Raw genomic sequence first — 20,161 nt, 5'->3', positions numbered from 1 at the left:
AATACATTTTTCTCTTAAGTCATGATTCTCTTGTGTTTTGTAGTAGGCAGCCTTTAAGATAGTCCTCAATGATACTGCCTCCTGGGACTCCCACTTTGGTACAGTCTCCTCCCACATTATTGCAGAGTTGATTTGTGTGACCAGTAGCATATAGCAGAAGTTATGGCGTATGACTTCTGAGATTTGGTTATACACAGGCTGCTGCTATGTCTTGGGTTCTCTGTCTCTCTCATGGATCACTGGCTCTGGGGGAGCTATGTCATGAGTAGCTCTACGAAGAGGCGCGTGTAGCAAGGAAGTGAGGCCTCCTGCCAACAGCCATGTGAGAGAGCTTGGAATCAGACACTTCTGCCCCAGTGAAGTCTTGAGAATCTGCAGCTCCAGACAGTAACCTGGCTGCAGCTTGAGCCAGAACCACTCAGCCAGGCGGCTCCCAGATTCCTGACCCTCAGAAACTGAGCAAAATGATAAATGTTTGCTCTTTCAAGCTATAAAGTTTGGCTAGCCCTGAATTTCCAGAAACAATGTGTTTCCTGACATTAGACAAGCCATGTCGCTGGAATGGGCCTCAGTGTCCTCATTTGTAAAGTGAGATGGTTACTATTGCAGATGCTGGCCTTTTCTAGCTGAAAGTGTCTCAAAATGTGGAGAGTAAGGAAGGCAGGAGAGGGTGGGATGGGCAGGGACCAGAGTGTTTTCCTCTGGCTGCCATCAAACCTTCGCAGCATTTTGATGAGCCTTCTTGAGACTGGGTGGGCTGGGGAGCCTAAGTGAAGACAGAATCGCTCTGCCTAAGAAATTAGAAAAGACCCCGATGATGAGAAAGATTGAAGGCAGAAAGAGAAGAGGATGACAGAGGATGAGATGGTTGGATGGCATCACCAACTCGATGGACATGAGTTTGAGCAAGCTCTGGGAGTTGGTGATGGACAGGGAAGCCTGGCGTGCTGCAGTCCATGGGGTCGCAAAGACTCAGACATGACTGAGAGACTGAACTGAATTGAACAGAAGAAATTAGGAAGAATTTTCCAGGGAGTGTTCTGCAAGTGGAGAAACAAAGGGGCAGAAGAAAAGAGATTACCAAAGGAGAGAAGCCCTTTAATGTGGCCATGAATTGGGGGTCTGGGAAAAAATTCCTGAATGCCGGGAACTGCTGATGAATTTTTAAAATAGTGAAGTGCTGTTTGTTTCTCATATCATGCTGAAATCTATTTCCATGACTCCAAACTCACAGACACATACACACGTGTGTGTGTGTGTGTGTGTGTGTGCAGGCACAGAGATACACAGCCACCAACTGTGCCTCACTACCCTGCCTGGCACACAGCATAGAGTAGGATTTAAGGGCATGGAGACTGTACCAGTCTGGTTTATTTTTTAATCTTAGTTCCTCAACCAGGGATTGAACCTGGGCCCTGGTAGTGTAAACACCGAGACCTAACCACCAGACCAGCAGGGAATTCCTGCACCGGTCTGGTTTTGAATATGGCCTCTGCCTCTTACCAGCTGTGTGACCTCAAACCTATCCCCTGCCCTCTCTGATGAGCCTCGGTTTGACCTTATACAACAAAGCATCCTCCATTGAAGTTACTGTGAGGAGGAAGCCGGTTCCGCCTGTGGGGCCCCGGGCCAGGGCTGGGCTCCCTGCTCAGGGGCGGTGGGTCTCTGCCATGGTTGTTCTCTCATGGTTGTCCTTCTGTTTCTATCCGCTGCAGGCCAGTCACGCTTCTGGAAAGGGTGACCTGAAAGCTCCTCTTCTGCTAGGTGTCCACCTGCTCAACTTCAGTCACAGGAAGCAATTGCCCTGTGTGACCCCATCCCTCAGTGGCCCCTCCTCCCCCAGGCCGCCCTGGGTAAGTGAGTGGATGGCTTCTGGGAGAAGGCCAAGGCCTCAGCTGGCGGCTTGGGGGCGGGGCTCCCAGTAGGGCTGTTGTCTTCTTGCTCTGCCTGTTTTTCTGGCTGCAGAAAAACCTGAAACAGGTGATTTAAGCCCAGTGGTTGACAGTGAGACAGGCTGACTGGGAGTCAGCTGACCGGAAGTCAGCTGACCGAGGGTGGGGAGGATGAGCTGGGCCTCAGGTGAGCATCTCTCTGAGAGGGGCCGGAAGTGACAATGGTGACAGTCCTCGCCACCCCGGTGGTCACCTCCCACACCCTGGAAACTCCAGTTCTCTGTGGACACTGCCTTCACTTTCCCTTGGGGTTGAGCAGTACACATGGGTGGGGGGGGGGAGTGTGTGGCACAGAGCTGGGTGAGAGGCTGTGGAAGGTGCCAAAGACCATAGAGGAGCCCACTGTGGCCCAGACAAACATCTGTTATCCCTGCCAATGCCTAGACTCTCAGGATGTTCAGCTTCAGACCCACGTTCTTTATCTGTCCCTTCAGGGTCTCTCCAACAGGCTCATGGGATCTGGGCCAAGGCCCCGCTAAGGCTGACTGCTCACCCAGATGCAGGAGTGTGGATGAGGTGCAGACAGGCGGGCACTGACTGGCTGCCACATACCTTGCCTGCTCCTGGTTGGGCTCCCCAAGGGGCCTGGCCCAAGCCTCATCACTGCACGATCAGAACTGAGTTCCCTACCACTCTGCCCATTCTGGGAACTTACGATAATCACAGTCTCAAAGCAGTGAAGCAGTAGACTCTTCACCAAATTCACTAGAGAGTGATAGATACCAAAATGCCAATGTGTTAATTACCTCGAGGAGCTTTATATTAGGCCGACAAACAAAATATCACCGACTGGGTGACTTGAACAACAAATATTTATTTTCTCATGGTTCCGGCGGCTGGAAGTCCAAGGTCAAGATGTCAGAGGGCTGGTTTCTGTAGAGGTCTCTCCCCTCGGCTTGCGGACGGCCACCTTCTCACAGTGCCCTCACATGGCTTCCCCTCTGTGCTCACATCCCTGTTGCCCCTCTGTGTGTTCGCATTTCCTCCTCTCGTAAGGACACAACCCCATTTTGACTTAATTACCTCTTTAAAGGCCATGTTTCTAAATTCAGTCTCATTCTGAGCTCCTGGAGGTGAGGGCTTCAATACATGAATTTGAGGAGGTGGAGGACACAATTGGGCCCATAACAAGTTCGTCGGATGTGAGTCATTGGACTGATCCCAGGCACAGAGCTGCCTGGTGGGCAGACAGACCTACGTAGGAGCTCAGGCCTTGATTCTGAAGGTCATTTGGTTCCAGCAGATCTAAGAGGACCGTGGGTACTTTGCTGCTTCTCCACTGAGAGGCGGGGCCTGCCATCTCTTCCTTGAGTCTGACCAGGGCCCTGGCAGCTTTGATTAATGAGGATGACAGAAGTGATGCTGTGCCAGTGTTAGGCTTAGCATTTAAGAGGACCAGCAGCTTCTCTGGGGGCACTGAGCCTCCATGTCAGAAGTTGAACCACACTGTTGGAGAGACGCCTTTGGAGAGCTGATGATACCCCCTTTCCAGGGAGGGATGCTCCAGACAGCACAGCCAGTAGCGGAATGCCACCCAGTGACCCCAGTCAATGCCAGGTGCTGCTGAAGAATTGCCCTGCTGTGCTCTGCCTAAATTCTTGACCCCAGCATCATGAGAAATAATAAAACAGTTGTTTTAAGCCACTAAGTTTTGGGGTCATTTGTTACCCAGCAAGAGATGACTGAACTATGTGGTGACTGTAGAAATGGTGAGGTGGGAGTTGGATGATATTGAAGGATGTTCTCACCAGGAGTGGAGAGCTGGGCTGGCAGGTCACTCTCCCCTCCACAGGGGACAGTGGCTGAGCAGGCCGGATTCTGCTGCCTTCCCTGGCCGGGGCTGAGAGGCGAGACTTCCTCTTCCTGCCCAAGCTCCATTTACAGAATTAAGGAAAGCCGTGGGCTGGGTGCCGCTGCTCTCCTGATGATGAGGGAAAAGCAGGGAAGAACTACCATTTCTGGGCACCTCCAATGAGCTGGTGAGTCCTTCAGGGATGAGAGTCCATTTAATCCCCTCTGTTCAACTGCTGGGAGGCTTCGTGGCCTGGGTCACACCAACCTGAGCCTGTGTTTAGACTGATGTCTGTCAGCCTCCTTAGCCAATGCTCTCACCCTGACCCCACACTGTCTGGGGCAGGGTTGGGAGGAAGGGAGTGGGGTTTCTGACTGTCAGGCAGCCTGGGATGGGCTGACATGTGGAGCTCCAGGAAGGCTGGCAGCTGGTTGGAGGACGGGAGAGACTCCAGCCCTGAGGCAGGCCCAGGGCAGGTGGAATTGGGCCCTGGGCCCTGGTCCCAGTCCAGCCCACCCATGGGGAGGCAGGCAGGGACAGGGGCGTGGGTGTGGCAAAGATCAGTGTCCAGTGGCTCTCCCCTTCTCCACCATCAAGAGAAGAGGGGCTCAGAGATTAGATCTTACTGAACTGGCTTAGAGCCCTTGGGCAGGGTGTGTTCACCTCTGAACCTCAGTTATCTCATCTGTAAAATGGGAGCAGAAGACTAGGTAATCTCCTCAGTAGCTTCCAGTTTTAAAGTCTTCTGTTATAAAATCCCTCCCTCCATTTTCTCTCTCTCCCTTCCTCAGTCCTTGCCTCCTTTCTGCAAGCATTGTTTTTTTAGTACCATTGAACGCTGCTGGTCCTCCTGAATCATAGTCTAGTAGGGGAATATGGCAGGTTGTCCTTCCTAAAGATAGCTGCATCAACACGTGACATTCCATTAGCAGATGCAAACTATTATATATGGAATGGATAAACAACAAGGTCCTACGGTACAGCTCAGGGAACTATATTCAATATCCTGTGATAAACCACAATGGAAAAGAACATGAAAAAGAAGATATATATATTTAATGGAATCACTTTGCTGTACAGCAGTAATTAACACAACATTGTAATTCAATGATACTTGAATAAACAATAAATTAAAATTAAAAAAAAAACACATGCCATCCCACATGTTCATCTTCCAACTAGCCATTGACATTCTCCTACTAAAATGGGGGGGTCTGCCTTCCATCCCTGGGAAACAAAAGGCCTGTGATTATGGCAGAAGTGATGCTGTATGGCATCCAAGGTGAGGCCAGGAAGGGGACTAGAGCCTCTGCCTGGTCTTGGGGCGTTCCCTCTCAGAACCTGCTGCCATGCTGAAAGGGAGCCCAGAGACCACGTGTACAGCCATGTGTAGGGGCTACAGCTCCTGTCCCAGCTGAGATCCCAGCCAATGGCTAGTGTGAGCCCCCAGATATGAGAGGGACCGCCCCAGCTGGCGCTGAGTGGAGCAGAGATGAGCTGTTTTCACTGCACCTGCTGAAATCGCAGATTGGTGAGCAAAATAAATGGCACTGTTTTAAACCATTAAGTTGTGGGTAATTTGTTAGGAAGGAATAGATAACTGGAATCGAGGGATAGACAGCTTGGAGCAAACAATGTAACACTGTGAGGTACTCTCTTCAACCAAGGTGTATAGGTGCCACGATCTGGGCGTTAGGAAAGGGAGACTTTAGCTTGGGTGTGTGCCTGTGTTTGTGAGATGCAGAGGTTTCATCAGATGCACTGCCATGGAGGAGATGGGGCTGGAAATGGACATTTCTGGGCAGACAAAATGGGGTGGTTTTCAGCAAAGGAAGAGCCAGTGGAAAGTCACAGAGCTTCGAGGTCGTAGAACTGCCAGGTCACAGAGCTTCAGGGTCACAGAGGTGGGTGGCCACCCAAACAAAGTTGGAACTAGAGGTTGCGGGGAGCCGCTGGCGCCTGCCCACAGCAGCAAGGTTCCAGCTCTTGTTTACACATGATTTTCCCCTAATTGCATCCGTGGCTGGTGGATGCCAGCCAGAGGGGGCCCTAGATCGCATCAGGGAGCCATCTGCAAATCCCCATTCAGGGGGTGGTGGCCTGAGGGCAGCTTTCCTGTTGGGCGGAGTGGGGGTGCGGTGGCAAGCTAATCCCAGGCTGGCTCTGCAGCTCCTCAGTGAGGGGTGCTGGAGGGAGGTGGGTCTCCCCTCCCATTCCCCCTTCCCTCCCCGGCTGGAGCTTGTCGTCTCTCTACCTTATCCTCAGATTCAAGTCTGTCCTCTGAACGGCAGCTGACTGGAGGCCTCTCGTTCTTAAGTGCTGGGAGCTGCTGAGTCTTGGCTTCCCTGCCATGGAAGGGGTGAGCAGTGCCGTTGTGTGATGGCTCAGGAGTTTGTGGGTTTGAGGTGAAGCCAGAGTAGGTGGCTTCTGGGAGACGCTCTGGGGACCTGGCTATTTCTCAGGGGAGAAGCAAACACTGGCCCCCTCCACAAGCCATTCCTGAAGCCCTCATCCCTCCAGGGGCCCTGATGCCAGGCTGCCACAGTCCCCACCTGGCTCCTCCTCTATCAAGGTCAAGTACAAACACCTTGAGGCTCTTAGTGTGCTAAGTTGCTTCAGTTGTGTCTGACTCTGTGCGATCCCATGGACTATAGCCTGCCAGGCTCCTCTGTCCAGGGGATTCTCCAGGCAAGTATACTGGAGTGGGTTGCCATGCCCTTCTCCAGGGCATCTTCCCCACCCAGGGACTGAGCCCTGCAAATTCAACTGTGCTGAGAGCCTGCACCCCTCTGCTCTCCTATACTCTTCTGGGCAGCCTCTCGAGAAGGTTGCTATCCCCATCTTGCTGATGAGGAAAACTGAGGCTTCAAAGCAGCAGGGGGTTTGCCTAAGACCACTGCGGGTGACACAAGGGTCTACCGGACTCAAGGCCCCAAGCTCTCTGTCTTGCGCCAGTGCTGTCACTATTCCTTTGTCTGGGCTGATGGTTGAGAGCACAAACTCAGGGAACCAGGCCATTCGGGACACATCCCACTCTCCCTGTGTGACCTTGGGCAAGTTGCTCAGCGTCTCTGGGCCTCAGCTGCCTCACCTGTAAAATGAGAAGGAAATATGTTCATGCACGTCAGCCTCTGAGAGCAGCCCTCTTCCCATGTTACTAAGTATAGATATCATTTATTCTCTGTATCTGATTGCACCGTGCGTGGTCGTGACTGTATCTATCTCCCCCATTAGACTGGAACTTCTGGAGGGCAGGGGTGAAAATAACTTAGAGCTGCATGGTAGAGACCCCCCAACTCCCAGCCCACCTCTCTCGCCCACCACAACCTGCCCCCACCCTCCAACTCAGGCCCATTTAGAAGGAGATCTCTGTTTGCAGAATGATACAGAAAGGAATTAGAGCTGTCTCCTTCAGCTCTGGGGTCTTAGAAAGCCAGGGAAGAGAGAGTCAGGCCAAAAGGACAGTGGGTGGGGTGCTGACTCCCTGCGCTGGGCCTTGAGGCCGCCCCTGGTTCCCAGAACCCCAATAAGCATCTCCTTGTCTTCCTGGGACTCCTGGTTCTGGGCGCCTTGTCCTGCCCTGTTCCCCACAGCTCTGCACACAGCTCTTGGCAAGAGTGGCCAGGGCTCTAGGGAGAGGCTTTTGGATGGACGGAAGTGCTTTGCATTCTAACGAGTCAGCGGGCTCTCAGGGCTCTGTCTGCTTTCTGGGCTCTGCTCATCATCAGACTTGCAGAAAGGCCACAGGCTTGTCTTCTTGGGACACTGGAGGTGGCCTGAACACCTTTCCTCGCAGCTGCCCCCCGGGGGAAGGGGAGGGATGCTGGCTTGCGGTGCTCAGGGCTGGAGAAGGGCCCTCAGAGGAATAAAGGGGTCTGGAGCCCACCTGGCTCCATCCCAGGGCCTCACTGGGCATCTCCCCAGTCCATCATCGCTCTGTTGGCCCCTGTTGCCAGCCTCGGGCACTCCAGGTCCTGGCTACATGATGGACCCCAACAGGAATGTCTCTGAGCCAGGAGGCTGCTGGCAGTATGTGGCCAATCCAGCACTTGGACAGGCCGTCTGCCTGCTCCTTACTCTGTTTGCCGTCTCTCCTGAGAGCCGCTGTCCAGGGGAGCTAACTGGCCAGATCTTGCCCTTCTTTATTCTCCATGTCCTACACTTCTCCCCATCTTCCCTGGGGACTTCTAGAACTTTCAGGTTGAAAGGCATCAGAGAGGCCATCTTGTTCAAACCCCTGCCTCCAGTTGCCTTGCTCAAATCTTTCTGTTCTCAGATTAAGTTCTCAGGAACAAACCTGGATCTCTCTAAAACCTTCAATGGCTCCCTACCACCCTCAGGAATACGTTGGAGCTCCTTAGCAGAGCCCCCGGAGGCCTGCTGTATGAGGCCCTGTGACTTTTCCAGGCTCATCGTGTGCCACCCACCCTGGTCACCCTCCGTGTTCCAGCCCCACACAGCAGCTCCCTCCTGGGCTAGGCTGTAGCCCTATCTCCTCTCTTTTCATCTCCCTTCCCTCCCCTGCCCCTTCATTAATCTGGGCCTCCTCCTTTATGAAGCCTTCCCTGCTTTACCCCTCCATACTCTTGACAGATCACCTGCTCTATGGTGGGCTGAGCAGACCCCCATCATTGCATCTAGAACACAGGAGATTGCTCTGTATTCTTCATCATGCGATTTCTCCCAGCAGGCTAGAAACTCCTGAAGGGCCAGGGCATGTCTTTACTGGTTTTGTTTCCCTGGAACCTTTTGATTCCCTGGTGGTATCTCAGATGAGAATTCTCTGGATGAAGATCCTGAGACAGGCAATCATGTGCACATGGTATTTTAAATTTTATTACTTTTTAAAGTATTATTGATTTACAATGTTGTGTTAGTTTCTGATATATGGGAAAATGACTCCATTCTATATATATATATTCCATTTTACGTATATACATAGTCATTATATATATACATTCCATACGCACATGCACACACACACACACACACACACATATAGGCTTCCCCAGTGGCTCAGTGGTAAACAATCCACCTGCAATACAGAAGACAAGGGAGACACAGGTTCAACCCCTGGGTTGGGAAGATCCCCTAGACAAGGCAATGGCAACCCACTCCAGTATTCTTGCCTGAAAAACCCCATGGACAGAGGAGCCTGGTGGGCCGCAGTCCACAGGGTTGCAAAAGGGTCAGACAAAACTTAGTGACTAAACAACAACAATATATGTATACATTCTTTTTCATATTCTTTTCCATTATAGGTTATTACAAGATACTGAATATAGTTTCCTGGGCTATACAGTAGGACCTTGTTGTTTTTCTATTTTTATATAAGATAGTGTATATCTGCTAATATCAAGCTGCTAATTTAGCCCTCCTTGCCAACCCCTTTCCCCTTTGGTGAGTTTGTTTTCTATCTCTGTGAGTCTGTTTCTGTTTTGTAAATAAGTTCATTTGTATCGTATTTTAGATTCTATGTATAAGTGATATCATATGATAATTATCTTTTTCTATCCAACTTACTTCACTTAGTGTGATAATCTCTAGGTCCATCCATTTGCTGCAAATGGCATAATTTCATCCTTTTTCATGGCTGAGTAATATTCTGTTGTATATAGGTACCATGTCTTCTTTATCCATTCACCTATCAGTGGACATGTAGAGTGTTTCCATGGCTTGACTGTTGTAAATAATGTTCCTATGAACACTGGGGTGCAAGTTTTTTTTCAAATTAGGGTTTTCTCTGGATATGTGCCCAGGAGTGGCATTGCTGGATCATATGGTGGCTCTATTTTTAGTTTTCTGAGGAACCTCCGTACTATTTTCCATAGTGGCTGCACCAATTTATACTCCCACTAACAGTGTAGGAGGGTTCCCTTTTCTCCACACCCTCTGCAGCATTTGTTATGTGTAGATTTTTTAATGATGGCCATTCTGACCAGTGTGAGGTGATATCTCATTATAGTTAGGATTTGCATTTCTCTGATAATGAGCGACATTGAGCCCCTTTTCATGCGACATGCATGTGATTTATGGACAGTGTGTTCTCAGGAGAAACCAGTGAGGGAGTGAGGGAAGCAGAAGAGGGAGAAGAGGAGGTTAGGCAAAGATGCCATTTCATGAGAAGTCTGGCCTCAGTCAGGTCCCGAAGGGGAGTTCTGGGGCATCCTTGGCAGCAGAGGCCATGAGAGAATAAGACAGCTGGGGAAGGAGAAAGAGGAAGCCTCTCTGGGTAGCTCCAGGAGACATGGCTGGGGCCCACGTGGGTGCAGGCTGAGCAAGGCCTCCCCACAGTCTGGAGCTTCCCTGTGGCCCTCCTGTTCCTGAGGAGTCCGGGTGGGGAGAGTAGGGCCTGCTAACCCACTGACTTCAGGCATTTCTGTACAGGCGTGCCTTCTCTCATCCCATGGCCCCTTGAAGGGGGGGCAGCCCTGTTAATATTTCCATGTCACCCCGGAGGAATCTGAGGCCTGGGAGACCTGACAGGGCTCAGAAGTGAGTCACTGAAAGAGAATTCATGTCCCTGGATTCCCTCTCCTCCAGGAAGAGAGATGCAACTCTGTGGGGCGGGGTGGGGTGGGGTGGTGGCATCCACCCTATAGTGCACCCTCCGAAAGCAAACACTGGGGCCAGGAAAGGGCTGGGAAAGTGGTTTCTGCATCCTCCAGGCCCTCTGAGGCCTTGCCCAGCTCCCACTAGGGGGTGAGCCTTCTTTCCCACCTGCTTAGAATTGTCCAGAGGGGAGAGGGTGGGTATAGGGCATGGTGAGTGGTGGAGAGGAACCAGGTTCTGAATGATCAGTCTAGTCCCGGCCCTGCCACCAAATCACATGTGACCTTGAGTGAGACATATAATTTTGGGGCATCTCCAATTTTTAATCAGTAAAGGGATTACTGTTTAGAGATTTTATAGGCTCTTTGTGAGACCCATTCAGATCAGACAGGCAGGTCATAGCCCATCTCATGGAAGCCAGTATTGGTCTAGCACTGCTGTGGTAACAAATGCTGGAAAACTCAAGGTCTTAAAAAAACAGCAATTTATTCCCTCGCAATTCTGGAGACCAGAAGTCTGAAACTGGTTTCACTGGGGTGGAAATCAAGGTGTCAGCTGTGTGTCCTCTGCAGAATTTAGGGAAGAATTGGTCCCTTGCCTCTGCCAGCTTCCCATAGCCACCGGCCTTCCTTGGCCTGTGGCTGCATCACTCCAGACTTCCAGGCCAGCATCTGCCTATCTCTCTCTGCTGCGTCCTTTTGTGACCTTCTCCTCTTCTATTTTATGAATGCAGATACCAGGAGCCGGGAGTTTACACAGTAGCCCAAGGTCACAGACAGTGAGAGAGCTGGAAGTTGAATCCTTGGAGACTCAAACTTACGATCTCTGTTCCATAGCAGGCAGCACCTGCCTGAGCCCGGCCTACTCTTCTGAGACCTCTTTTGAGGAGCCGTCTGGAGTTAGCCGGTGGCCACTGCCGGCCTGTCTCCAGTGAACAAATCTGGGACTTGAGGGCTGGACTGTGGTGTCTAAATAAAGGGCGTCCTCAGGATTAGAGCAGAGGTCAGGAGAGGACGCTGGCTGCAGCTGACCAGCCCGACAGGGTGGCCTTGGTGGCCCATCAGAAGGCTGGGGGCGGGCTGCGAGCTCCACCCTTCAGCACTCAGCCAAGCTGGGCAATCTTGGATCTTCAGGGCTGGGGTCAGCCCAGGGTCAATGCCGACATAAAAACCAGCGGACTTGAGCAAGACCACCTACATCTTAAAACAGACCTTTGAGAGCAAAGGGAGCATGTTATCACTTGGGGATGGAGAGAGAGGATGGGCCTCAGGCTGGGGAATAGAACCTTCTTCGCTATAAGGATTTTTTTCCCTCTTGATGCCTGCCAGGCACTTCTCTGGTTTCTTGTTGTCCTGATGAGGGAACTGGCAGAGATTGTCCTGTGTGGTGTTGAGTTCTGGGGAAAAGGTAAAACAAGTGCGTGCATGTGAGAGTGTGTATGTGTGTATTAAGGGTGATTGGATGGAGGTATTGAATTAAAAAAAAACAGAACTTGACACTGCTTACTGTATTCCACATATTACACACATGAAAAGGGAGCCAGAGCAAGAGATCTCAGAACATGGGAAACACAGCTGTGGCTGAAGACGTATCTGGGTTAAAAACCCCAGGAGTGCTCCTCTTTAATTTTTTGGTACAGCAGGATCAAGGAATTGATTCACTCTGGTTATGCTTCCTCTCATTGTTTCTGTGGGCCGTGTTTGATCTGGGTTTCACGTGCAGATCTGCTATCCATGCTCTGAAAGAAATAATATATTCTGCATTGCACCGGGTCAGACTCAACCATGAAAACCCTTTTTATTATTTCTTTTTTTTTGGGGGGGGGGGATGATTTCAAAGCCACACACACACACACACACACACACTGTTTGTGTAAAGGATTAAAAAAGAATGAAAAGCCCAGCTCGAGAACATGAGCAGGGTTCCAGATCACGGATGGGGCGGGGGTGGGGGCGCGGCGGGAGTGGCGGAGGCTGGGGCCCTCACCCGCTGACCTGGGCCAGCCGTGTCCCCTCTGAGTTGTGTGTGTGTTCGACCCCTGCCGGGAGGGGACAGCCGGCGGGCCCTTTGACAGCTGCGCCTGGTGAGGTTATTATTAGTAACAATGGTTTCCCAGCGAAAAAGAGCAATTTTCACAATGGAGAAGTCTTCCTCTTCCTTCAGGTCACAAAAACGCTGAGCGGAGAGGAAAATGACACGAAGCAGTGCCGGATCCTGAAACCATGAACGGCTGAAATACTTCCCAGCTCTCCCTGGGACTGGGCAGTTACTGGCATTTTAAGAGCCGGAGGGAAGCTGTAGCCACCGTGGGGGTAACACACACGTGAAAAAATGTGAGGCCAGACAGGCCGGGCAAATAAATAACCCGGTGCCGGCAATGGGAGGTGTGCCTGGAGTTTTAGCGCAGGGTTGTAAAAGTTGACAGGAGCCGTTTGGACTGGAAAGGGCCGTGTGGGTATCGCTGCCAGGCTTTGCCAAGCTCCCCGGCTGTTGAATACTCCAAAACTGAATCGATAAAAAAGAAAACAACAGCCACAAAAGGAAAAAAAGAAAAATCGCAACACGAAACCACCCACGCAGCGTCCACCCACCCCTTCCCCTCCCGGAGCCTGTTGTGCGCCTGTGATAACATTGCGCGCTGCGAGCTCTCCTTTATTTAGATAAGGTGTCCGCGGCCGCTGCTCTTGGCCGCCAGCCAGCTTTCTGTCTCCCACTTGGGGCTTTAGCGCCACACAGGAGACGCGACTCTCTGATGCTGCCGGCCCGAGTGTCAGCCTCACCCGGAGGGTCCCCGCGGCTTTGTGTTCCCAGAACGATGATTTGTTTGACAACGGGCTTTCCTTCCAGACTGTTCTTCCAGCCTGGCACAACGCGTGGGTCCTCAGACACAGACGGGGCCGTAGAGAGGCGGAGCCGGCACCTCTGCCCACGGGGTTGGGCGGCTGCTTGATGGTGAAAGGCCACGTAGAGGAGACCCAGAAGGCCAGAAGGATCTTTGGTTTACATGGAATAACTGAAGCGTTTATGCTCCTCAGGCCTGAAAAAGTTAAGTGCGGGGCGGGGTGGGGGGTGGGGAGGCGGGCGGTGAAGCAGGATGAGAAGGCTGGACTTATTCTATGGCACACAAAAGATTTTTAATAAGCTCGGAGAAAGGGCCGCCACCCCACCCCTCACGTCTTTCTCTCCCTGTCTTATTCCAAAGCTGCTGTGTTAGCCAGAGAGACAGCTCGGGGAAAAACTGCCCCGGGAGGTGGGCAGCAGGCTGTGGGAGAGCTATTCTGCTAGGCTGGCCTCCCAGGCAGGCAGGCGACTTCCACGAGGTCAAGAAAGGCTCCCCTGGTGAGTGATGGCTCAGGGCAGGGGGAACCGACCTGGTGCTCAGGAGAACTGTGGTGGGGGTCATGGTAGGGAGCCCCCCATGCTGTCTCTGCTCCTAGTTCCTTGCAGGCTTTCTCTGAGAATCCACAATCTTAGTGATTAGCCTTCAGGTGCCTGGAAGCTGATGGGGAAGGCTGGGGGGACTTATCTTACCAGGGGCACTTGGAGTCGGTTTATAGGGGCCTTCTGTGAGGACCTGCAAAGTTTGGGAAAATGAGTAGCTGTCCGTAGGTTACTCCACTCTCCTCTCTCTACCAAACCCTCTCTCCTTTGCACTCATCTGGGGCTGGGCCTGGGGGCGGCTGGGACAGTCTAGCCCACCGACAACATAGGCCTACCATCTTGGAACGTCAGGGAGAACTCTTGCCTAGTGTGTCTTTTCGGGATCAGTTTGGTAGATGGTGTCAAAGGCAGGGAGTGGGTCAGCACAGAGCCAGGAGGTCCAAAGTGACCACCCAACAGCAGGATTTACGCAGACACTGACCTCCACTTCGGCCTCTCTTTTGCATCACACACTGACTCAGTGTCCCAGGAGCCTCAAAGAGGATGGTTGGGAGGCGAGCATGGGTTTTCCTGCCCGGGGAAAGGAATAGGCTCTGTGGCCAATGGCTGTGTTGGCATCTGACTTTTGCATCAGTCTCTTCAGCGTGGCGATGGTGAGTCAGGCCCAGCCGCCCCTCCTCTGCTCCAGGTGCACTGACCAAATCCTATTTCTGAGTCAGCTCTGGAATGTGGTGGTCTGCTGGGTGCCCAGCCCTGCCCCTTGTTCTGAGAGCTCGTTCCCCTCTGGAATATCAAGAGCCTTATTTGCCCTTCTTCCGGGGCAGTGCCGCCTCCTGCCTTGGTTTCTCACTGCTGTACGAGACAGGTAGAGCTGTGAGTGGGGAAAAGACGGACAAGAAAGAGAGAAGGGATGATGAAGGAGGTCTTGCCCTCATTTCACACTCATCCTGGTCTGACAGCTGCCCTTTCCAGTTTGGGAGTCTTGGCCCTTTGGGGGATAGTGATAGGGAAAGTGAGAAGTCAAAAGCTCTCATCAAGTCCCTGAATTGTGTAGCCTGTTTCTGGAATAATACAAAATCAATCCTTTAAACCAAAGGAAACAAGCAAAAACCTATGAACCATGACACCTTGATTATCCAGAAGTTACTGGCCTTAGCAACCTCAACTATCGGGAACCATCCAAAAGAGCCAAAATAGCTGGAGAATTCCCTGTGCTGAAGTTCATTGACTGTTTACCACAGACATGTTGGGATCTCTTTTCATCAGCGTCTCTTGACTCTTACTTCACAAACTATTCTAACACATCAGATGACCCTGAAGTTCCCTCCAACTCCTGCTTCCATTTTGGTTTTTGTTTTACTGGCGACGGTTGGGTGAACACGGGTGCTGTTGACCAGGGTCAGGAGTACAAGAGGAGGAGGAGCAGATAGGAGGGAAGGGTGATGTGGCTGGGATACTGACAGCCACAGGAAGGTGTTATTATGCACATCTGAGCAGAAGGAGACAGGAAGAAAGCAGAAACAAGACATCAAGGAGGAGGGCAAGGGTGGAGCCAACTAGTGATGGGGCACATGGTCACAGAAGGTGGCCTCATCTGTGAGCGTGGCATGATTGTCCATGTACCCAGTGCATGAGCCACCAAGACCACTTCAGCTGTGTCTGTGCCATCAAAGGAAAGAGGCAACGTGTAGTGCCGTTTACTTTTTAAATTTTTATTATTTTTTTAATTGAAGCATAGTTGATTTATAATGTTGTATTAGTTTCAGACGTACATCACAGTCATTCAGTTACATATATGTTTTTTTTCTAGATTCTTTTCCCTTATATGTTCTTTCAAAATATTGACTAGAGTTTCTTGTGCCATAGAGTAGGCCCTTGTTGATTATCTATTTTATATATAGTTGTGTGTATCTGATAATCCTAATTCATCCCTCCCCCTGGACATGGTTTATTTAAAAATACATGCACTTTTGTTTTGAAGTTTTAGTGTTTCCAGAGGGGGAGCTTTGCTTTGCCTGCAGATTCATTTCTTGAAAACAGCTCATTGTTCCCTGATGCTGGTTAAGCGAGGGGGTTAGTGTTTTCCCTACATGTTATTTCTGAAAGATGAAAAAATTTCTGCTGGCTGCCCAAGAAAACTCACTTTACCTCACTTGACATAGGAAGCCTGGCATTTCTTTGAACGCAGAATTCGAGAAGCATGCCCATCAGAGCACCCTTTAGTTTGAAAACAATTGATTGCAGCACTGTTTCCTGGCTTCCAGGAGGGCTAGTAATACAATAGGAAGGAGGGTGCTCCTCACTCCTTTGTCCCTGACAATGGGGAAGGGGAGCCTTTGGTCCAGCAGAGCTCACCACAGAGGCTGGATGGGTGCAGTGGAGGTAGCCCAAGGGCTCCCCTTTGGTTATAGGGGCCCTGTTGGCCTGAGGCTGAGTTTAGGCCTCCATTGGTGTGCCTCTCTCTCCTCCTGGGGAGACGGAAGCCACTTGAGGAATAAAATTTCCAAGCTTGGAGTGAGCAACGCCATATCCCCCCCCCCCCCCCCTTATCTCCTTCCTGGAGTCTCTGAGCAGAGCCAGAGGACCACTGATCAGGGCCCTTGAGGGTCCTGAGTCTGCACCCCGTTTTCTGCCTCTACTCAGGCCACTCTAGCAAGCCCACTCATGTCTGGTCATCCCTCATCACTCTTAGGGATTGTTTGTGGGACATGAAGACACGTGTGCTGAAGAACCACTGCTTTCAAGGAAGGGAGCTCATTTATTGAGCATCTAGTGCCCAGCAAGCACTCAATGGAGCTTCCCAGGTGGCTCAGATGGTAAAGAATCTGCCTCCAAAGCAGGAAACCTGGGTTCGATCCCTGGGTCAGGAGGATCCCCTGGAAGAGGAAATGGCAGCCCACTCCAGTATTCTTGCCTGGAGAATTCCATGGACAGAGGAGTCTGGCGGGCTATAGTCCATGGGGTCACAGAGTTAAACACGACTGAAGTGATTTAGCACGCACGCAAGAGGCTTTAAAAAGTACTGATGTCTGCATGTCAGCCCCCAGAATTCAGACTCAGTTGGTCTGGAGCATGGCCTGGGCATGGGGGGTTTTTGAAATCTCTCTAAGGACTCTAGTGTGAGACCCTCGAGTCAGGACCACCTATCTCCAGGGTCTGACCTGGAACAGAATTCCATTCAAACTCAGAGCCTCATGTGCTGTGTGCCTTTTAAGTAGACAGTGGAAGTGGAGTCTCAGTTTCCCTATCTGATGAGTGGATGGTGGTGATACCCATGTTCCAGTGAGTTTGTGGGGGCCAAGTGAGCCGGGGTCCATGAAGCTAAGAACACAGAGCAGGTGCTAAAGCATGATTGCTGGCCTTCCTGCGCCAGAAAACATTGAACTGAAAGATATCAAATCACTTCCCCATCCTCCAGGTCTGGTGGCTGCCTATTTTCTTTTCAGCCTTCTTAGCCCAACTCCATCACTTGCACGTGGTTGAGGCTCATTAAATATTTGCAGGTCGACAGACAAGGAGCAGGGAGAACCCTGCCGAGTTCAACAGACCCCAGGAGTTTGGTTTTCCCTTTAAACCTTTTGGAGGAAAGATGGAGCAAAAACTCCAGATGCGGATTTTTTTTTTAATGCCCTGATTGAGCGGTGTGAACACAGCCGAGGACTGGTGACTCCCACTGCACCCCCCCACCCCACCCCACCCCGACCCCGGGCCATCCCGGGACAGCTCACAGTGACAGGGCCCCAGGCGAGCGCTCTGACTTCTGCCTCCCTCCACCTCCCCCATCCCTGTCCTTTGATGAGAAACACGGAGAGCCAGCGACTGGCTCACAAGGAAGGAGAACGCTCTTTCCTCAGCCCTGGGGACTTGTTCAGCTGTTCAGCATTTAGCAAGCCTTGCACCCCTTCCCTTCCAGCTCAAACTCAGAGGCATTTCAGAGCAAGCTTCAACCACCGTGGACCACAACCTTCAGGACAGGAGAAAGGGTTGCTGTAGCTCAGCCCAGCTCGTTTTTGGTGACCACGTTCCTGTCTGGAGAAGGGGAGTGAGCTCAGAGGACCCGAGCTGGCAGGCGCGCCAGGGGGCTCTCTGGATCCGGGTGGGGGGTTGCTGTGCCTGGGCTGAGATGTTCCGGTGGCGGTAATGAGTACCGTGCAGTCGTCTGTAATTATGCAGTCTCTAAGCCCCCGGGGCTGGGGTGGTGTATTTGCCTGTGCTGTTTGGGGGTTGATCCTGCTGTCAGCGCTTAGCAAGAATTAACAGTGACGCTCTGTGCACCACAGTCATAACACTAAATCTGATCTGCATGTCTATGATTCATTAAAAAAAAAAAAAAAAAGACCCACCGTCGCTGAAACCCCTCCAAGCCCATCATTGAAAGAAATTATGCTCAGTGGAAAGAGCGATTTGACGTCAAGGAGGACCTACGTGCCTTTTCATGAGCGGCTGGAATTAGAAGGCTGCGCTCCGGCAAGTGTAAACGGAATCCATACTTGGAAACCTCTGTGTAGCCAGCAACCTGCTTTCCAGGTGTGGGTTGCTCACTTTCCGGATTGTCTGAGGCAGGGTATTTTTAAGATCCCTGGCAGGCCACTGCCGGCACGCTTATCACGCCCTGCTGGGCCACACCAAGCTCCTTCCAGGCAGTGTAGAGGAGGTTCTGGGAAGGCCAGCCTTTTTTTTTTTTTTTTTCTCTCTCTCTTTCCTTTTTTTTTTTTTTTTCCCCTTGCATTTTAGAAGGAGCCCAAACATAAGTGGGAAGACAATCTGCTTCAACGACAACCTCCCCAGCATTCCCAAGTCCAGAAGAAATTAACTGTGGATGATGGGCTGTTGAGGGCGTTCTGTGGTACCCTATTGTTTTACTGTTTGGTAATTGGGAATTTCTTCATTTTTCTTTTTCATGAGGTCACAACCCATGAGGATAGCCTTTCCTTTTGAGGTTTCTGCTGTTCTGTCCTCTGTGGAAGAGGCCAGCGTCCAAGAAGCAGGACCCCTGGGTTCAAGCCTTCCATGATTCCGTGGACTCTTGGACATGTTGTGGTCCTGTATCCACAAAGCTGGGTCATAAGAAATCCTACCTCACCCTGATGCTTAGAGTCAAATAGGGACAAGGAGAGAAAACAAGCGATGAGGGGTTTTGATCTCTTAGCCGATTTAGGAAATTCGTAGATGAATTGTTTGGGTTCCAGTTACTACTGCTGTGTAACAAACAACTCCAGATTTAGCGACATAACAAACACTGTATTATGCTCACAGATCTGGGGGTCAGAATTCAGACAGGGCTCAACTGAGTGGTTCTTTTGCTCCTTGTAGCATCTACTCAGGCTGCCCAGTGATGGGTCTAGATGCTTCTCTCCTATGTCTGTTGCCTGGAGTATCTACATCTGCCCCCCAGCAGGGCAGTTTTGGGGTGATTAACTTCCTATATGGCTACTGGCTTCCTCCACGGTAACAGTCGAAAGAGACTCACGTGGGGAGCTACATGGTTTTTTCTGATCCAGCCTGGATAGTCACACAATGTTACACGTTCCATACCCTAGCCACTGGAGGAGTCAGAAGCCCACTCCAATTCAATGGGAGGGGCACAGACCCCACAATTCTTGGCGTGAGGAGTGTCAGAGAATTGGGGGGCTATATTTTGAAACAGCTTCAGTTTCCTAACTTATACAACTCTCCATTTAGTGCCTTCCATTTTATGGTGTTGTCACCTCCAATATTTCTTTTGACTTTTGCAACAACCTTCCGACTGGGGTAATGTTATTGTACCCACTATGCTGATAAGGCAACCAAGACTGAGAGATGACCTGATTTGTCTGCTTTTCTACAGCAAATAAACCATGAGATGAACCTTGAACCCACCTTCCTGGATAACAGATTTCAAAGATGTATGTCGTGCAGATAAGAAGTACAGAAAGTAGTTGTTCTTCAGAAGCCACGATTGCCTGTTGCTTCCAAAATAACTGTTTTTGCGTATCTGGTAAGTTGTTTGGGAGCCCTGACACAAGGCTAAACTGAACCCATTCTTCGTGGAGAATCTCTTGAGTGGCTTCCTCTGGTTTTCCCTGTCTTACCTTTGAGTCCCAAACCAGTGGACCAACAATAAAATGCTAATTCATCTAATACAAACGTGGAGAATTGGAGAAACCGAGCTCAGCCAGATTGGCAGCTCACAGGGTAAATATTTGATCAGTGAGTAAAAATTCAAATTTGCACTATTTGCTGAAGGTGAAAAGTATATTAGGGAACGAATGTAATGGGGGTTAAGTAGGCCTGTAGGAGGCCTCTTGCAGGATCCCACCCTCAGAAGCCCACAGCTTCTTGCTGACCCGAGTTACAAGTGAGAGTGGGCTGGGCACCTCCAAGCAAGACTTCCCTCCTGGCAGGGGCCTGGGGCCATGGGGTGGGCCCGGCAAAGCCGGCAGACTGGTAGAGCTGGGCTTAACTGGTTCCGTCTCTGTGCACATGTATGCTGGGTGTGCCGTGC

The 20,161-nt window shown here is 51.0% G+C and overlaps 1 long non-coding RNA gene across 3 annotated transcripts in view; it reads left to right on the top strand.

Moving 5' to 3' along the window:
• The first annotated feature begins 13,008 nt into the window (after nt 1-13,008).
• The window catches only part of LOC114111245 (uncharacterized), a 49,949-nt gene continuing 42,796 nt past the window's right edge, over nt 13,009-20,161 (top strand). Inside the window, exons 1-3 of one of the 3 annotated variants that reach the window (XR_009598852.1) lie at nt 13,009-13,341; nt 17,591-18,546; nt 19,505-19,654. This is a non-coding gene — a long non-coding RNA (uncharacterized LOC114111245). Of the gene's footprint in view, nt 13,636-17,590; nt 19,655-20,161 lie in introns of all 3 variants that reach the window. The other 2 variants (XR_003587324.3, XR_009598853.1) reach the window with 2 other exon arrangements.

Source organism: Ovis aries, chromosome X (genome assembly GCF_016772045.2).
Source record: "Ovis aries strain OAR_USU_Benz2616 breed Rambouillet chromosome X, ARS-UI_Ramb_v3.0, whole genome shotgun sequence".
In the NCBI taxonomy this organism is placed as follows: Eukaryota; Metazoa; Chordata; class Mammalia; order Artiodactyla; family Bovidae; genus Ovis; species Ovis aries.
The sequence above is the reverse complement of the archived record's forward strand: the minus strand, read 5'-3'. Positions and strand labels throughout refer to the sequence as shown.